This window comes from Microtus ochrogaster, chromosome 16 (assembly GCF_000317375.1).
Source record: "Microtus ochrogaster isolate Prairie Vole_2 chromosome 16, MicOch1.0, whole genome shotgun sequence".
NCBI classification, from domain to species: domain Eukaryota; kingdom Metazoa; phylum Chordata; class Mammalia; order Rodentia; family Cricetidae; genus Microtus; species Microtus ochrogaster.
This window is the reverse complement of record NC_022018.1, coordinates 11,340,923-11,346,343: the sequence shown is the minus strand read 5'-3', so window position 1 is coordinate 11,346,343 and position 5,421 is coordinate 11,340,923.

Below are 5,421 nucleotides of genomic sequence, written 5' to 3'. Positions count from 1 at the left end.
ACAGCAGTGGTTCTCAACCTTCCTAATGCTGTAACCCTTTAATACAGTTCCTCGTGTTGGGGTGACCCCAACCATAAAATTACTTACATTGTTACTTCATAACTGTAATTTTGCTACTATTATATATCACAATGTAAATATCTGATATGCAGGCTGGTCTTAGGTGACCCCTGTGAAAGGGTTGTTCAGTCCTCGGAAGGGTCAGTACAGCCGTGTAGAGAACCACTGTCTCACAAGTAAGTTTCTATCAAAAGCCATTGGTTTAAAACGCAGACATCAGCTCTGAGCGCCTGTGTTGCAGAAAGTTTCACTCAATTAGATACTGTATCTTAAACCCTACAGGATGGATGGCAGCTTTCTCTAAATGCACTGCGGATAAAGACAGCTGCCGGTCAGGGATCTTCCCTTACCACACCAGCATTCCTGCCCACCACCCTCATCATTAAGCCTTCAGTCTGCAATATCTACAAGGCTCGTCCAGTTTGATCCCAGAATGCCCCTAGAAATAGGTCATCTGAAATAAACATCAACTTCGCTTCAAAAAGATTTTATGCCTATGCGGTCATAATCCAAAAAAAGAGTCCTTTGGGGAAATAGAACATGTAAACAGCAGAGCCCACGCCTGCCTCCCAGCCTGTTCCTCCTCCCTGTTACAGTGACATTTCTGGCCTCTGTTAAGTCAGCAGCTCTATTTCCTAAACTGGGCTTGGGCAGGTCTTTCCCTCTCTCCCTTGACTTCTGGGCTTCTCCCTCTAGCATAATATTTATTTGAAACAATGTTACTTAAATCCTATATACATCAGCCTTGTTCCATAGTCTGGCAAAACAGCACACTAAATAGGCGGTGCCTCTCCGACAGGTTATCGAGGGTCAGGTTATCGAGGGTGGGATTGGGGGGACGTGAGGGTGCAGAGGAAACTAATATTTATTGAGCAATTTCCATGCACTGTTGTCCTATTGTTTCACGTGCAGGATGTAGTTTAATCTTCATAACAATTATCTGAGCGATCTGTCATGATCTCTCTTTGTACCTAGGAAAGCCAAAGCTCAGACAGTGTCATTAGTTGGCTCTGGGCTCTGGGCTCCGGACTCTGGGCTTGGGCTCTAGGCTGGCAATCATTAGAGACAGAATTAGAACCTAAGCCAAACCAGTCTCCAAAGCCCATGTCCCCAGCACCTGCTACAGGCTGTTTAAGGAGAATGAAAAAGACGTTTACTGAATTGCAAGGCAAGTGAGGAAATATTTTCATGAATTAATCAATAGTCTGCTAGGAGCTAACGTCCAGGAGCAACTATGGGGACACCCAGAAGAAAACAATGGCCTCGCTGACCCCTAATGAATTTCAACTCAGGAGAGAAGTAAATCTTCTTGTGTACTGAGACTTATCCCCAACTGAATAAAAGTTCCATAACAGGGGTGAGAGAGATGACTTGAAGGTTTAGATCCCTTGATGCTCTTCTGGGGGCTCCACGTTCAGTTCCCAACATCCTTACCAGATGGTTCACAACCTCCTGTAACTCTAACTCCAGGAAATATGATGTCCTCTTCTGGCCTTCACAGGCACCTGTGCTCATGTGTGTGTGCGCACACACACGCATACATAAACACGCACACAGACACACACACCACAAATAATTAAGCATACACCTTTCATCCCACACTCGAAAGACAGGGGCAGTCAGATCTCTGTGAGTTTCAGGACAGCCTGCTCTACAAAACAAATTCTAGACAAGCCAGGGATATACAGTGAGAGCCTGTCTCAAAAATAAATCAATAAATAAAATCTTTTTTAAAAATCAACTTCAGTTGCATTTCTGAGATTTTTGACCCAGTATGACTGAATAAGAAGAAACTAAATCAAAGAAGGAAGATTTTATGTAAAAATTAGGGGCAAAATCACAGTGAGATGTCACTTTCTATTCACTAGGAAGACTGTAAAAAAAACAAAAACGAGGGGGCTGGAGAGATGGCTCAGTGGTTAAGAGCATTGCCTGTTCTTCCAAAGGTCCTGAGTTCAATTCCCAGCAACCACATGGTGGCTCACAACCATCTGTAAAGAGGTCTGGTGCCCTGTTCTGGCCTGCAGACATGCACACAGACAGAATATTGTATGCATAGTAAATAAATAAAAAAAAAACAAAAACGAAAAGAAAACAAAAGCCAGGTAAAAGGAAATATTAGCAAAGGTAGAGAGAAAGTGGGACCATCACACATTACAGGTGGTAGTGCCAAAGGCTAAGCATGCTTATGACCTGGCACTTTCACTACTTGACATGATGAAGACATGCCATCAACACCAAAACTTTTACATGACAGTGGCAACAGAGTTCATTAACAAGCCAGAAAACAGAAACAATCCAATAGTTATCAGCTGATGGATACATGAATAAAATGGCATGTATCCATACAATGGGGTTTTGTCATCCAGTAAACATGGTGATGATATGCGTTGCAGCAGGAATGAGCCATGAAAGCATGCTCAGTGAACAAGCCATACATAAAACATGTACAATGTGATTCCATGACGCAGGCAAATCCAGAGAGTAGATTAGTGGTCGTCTAGAGCTTGGAGTAGGGAGAAGAGAAGAAGCTACTAGTGAATATGGAACTTCTTTTTAAGTACAAAAGTAGTCTAAAATTATACTGTAGGGCAGGGCTGGAGAGATGGCTCAGTGCTTGAGAATATTGCAATTGCAGAGGACTGGAGATCTGTTCATAGCACCCATATTGGGCAGCTCACAACTGCCTGTAAATCCATCTCCAGGCAATCCAAATGCCCCCTTCTGGCCACCTTAGGCACCTGCACACAAGCAGCACGCGCACACACACACACACACACACACACATAAACACACACATACACAGATGCATAAATAAAAATTTAAATACAATAAATCCTTTTAAAAATAAAAAAATAAAATCAGATTATGGTGTTACAAATGATCAAAAGCAGACTGCCTGGCAGGCTCTTTTATTATGCCTGGCAGCAGTAAGCAGGGAAACAGCAGCCAAGCAGCCCCTCTTCTGTCAACCAGCTAGAATGCCTTGGCAGCAGCCTCGCTATTTTGGATACTGTACAATCTCTGAGGATACTAAAGCAATGCAGAGGACCATGACAGCTAGGGCTGAAGATATGGCCTAGTCATGACCACTCTAGACAGCCTGAGTTGGCCTTGGAAGTAGCACTCTGAAATAAATAAGCCTTAGTAAATGCAATCTCCCTTACCCTGCGGCTATTCTCACTCACTCCAGAGGGGGAGCACTTCGGGGTGATCCGGTAGAAGGCTTGTGGTTGTGTAGGCACAGTCCTTCATTCACATGAGGCTATACCTGTCAACTTCAAACAGCTTCCCATAACCTCTTCTGGCTATGTAATAAGGTGGTCCAGAATCAGCCAGAAAACACCCGCCTGAGTGCACCTGGTATTGCGATTTAGGCTCATTAAAATGTTTCTCTTTTCTTATTTACTTACCTTTTTCTTTCTTCCTTCCTTCCTTCCTTTCTTCCTTCCTTCGTTTTGTTTTGTTTTGTTTGAGACAATGTTTCTCTGTGTAGCTTTGGCTGTCCTTGTTCTCACTCTGTAGACCAGCCTGGCCTTGAGCCCACAGAAATCCACCTGCCTCTGCCTCTCGAGTGCTGGGATTAAAAGTGTGTGTCATCACTGCCCGGACTTGACCTTTATTACCAATTGAGCTGGTTATACAGGGAAAAGGTGGCAGAGGTAGTGGTGCCGTGATAGGCAGTGAGAGTGGAAGCAGGATTAATGGTGGTTGCAGCAGGAGAGCAGCTGAAGAAATCCAGAGCACAAAATGAGGTAGAGGGGAGAGGCAGGGACGATAAAGGCTTGAAAGAGCCGCAGATGAGGATCTATAGACCCAAGTTACTATAAGAGTTCAAGAGAGATTCCAAACCTTAAGTAGAGTTTCTCAATCGTGCTTAGGCTGTGACCCTTTAACACAAATACAGTTCCTCGCATTGTGGTGACCTCCAACCATAAAGTTATTTCCTTGCCAGTTTATAACAGTAGCTTTGCTACTGTTATGAATTGTAATGCAAATCTCGGATATGCAGTATATCTAATATGTGACCCCTGTGTAAGGGTCATTCCACCCCAACGGGGTCTCAGCCCACAGGTTGAGAACTGCTGCCTTGAGGACCGAGGATCAAGATACCTTAAGGTCAATGGTGCAACAGTAGCCTCTATCAAGGGCTAAGGATCCCCGACAACCTGGGCCTGAGCGCTGTACCTTTAGTTACTGCAGACACTAAGGATCTCAACATGCATGCCGATTCAGGAACAATGTTAGCAGGCATTGCTACCACCTGCTGCTACTGCTGCTGCTGCTGGAAGCTGAATCAAGAGCCAGGGCCACCAGTGGCTAAACCATAGGGCAGCACTGCTCCAGCTGGAACCCCAATTCTCTAACCTCTATGCCTAGAACAATAAACTTCCAGCTGTCAAGGCTTTGGCTATAACCCACTGGGTCCACCAGTCCAGCCCCTAAGTTTTGAGCATTCAAAGGCTCAGCATTGCCAGCAGTAAAGGACTTTCTCTCACCTACCAGTAACTGCTATCTGGGTGGAGCAAAAGGCCCCCAGCTAGTTGATTGGAAGCACAGCCCCACTGGGAAAGCCGAGGAGGCGGTACACAGCGGCTTCACTGGACACATAAGCAGGAGGCAGAGTCAAGGACGCCAAGGCTGGTTTTTCAGGTGCTTTCACGTTGCAGCCGTGGGGACATTAATTCTGCTCTAGCTGGGTTCCTGACAGATGACTTCTCTGTCTTCCTGGGTCTAAGAACACAGGCTAGATTAATTGTCCCCTTTCTCAGACGGCCCACCTCTTTTCTTTCTGTTCTGGAGTTCGTTTGAAACTCTAAATCTTTGTTCCATCTGGGCAGCTGGGATGATGTAGAGCAGGCTGAGAGAGGGTCTGGCCTTTTTGCCATAGCTCATTTCGTTTTATGTTTCCTTTCTATCTGGCTTCTCCTAATAGTTTTGAGATGAATTTCCTTTCAGCCTTGCTCTGGCCTTGTGAAAGCAAAAAATTGAGTTATTAGGCACAAATATGAGCATTTATTTATCTGGCTTTATCATGATAACAAATTTATATAAAATGGTAGCACGTCAAAAATATCCCAAATTACATATATGTGTATGTGTGTGTATGTGTGCATATGTATGTATATACGCATGCTTTTTAAAGATTCACTTATTTGTGTATTTCATGTATTTGAGTGATCTATCTTCATGTATTTGTACACACCAGAAGATTCTTTTATCATAAAAATACCAAGAGGATAGATTAATCTGATAAATGACATCTCCACCTGGAGTCATATAGAGGCCTGGGATGCTGATCAAAGTGATAGATCTTAAGAAAATCTCACCATGGTGCTAGGGGAAAAAACCAAAAACACT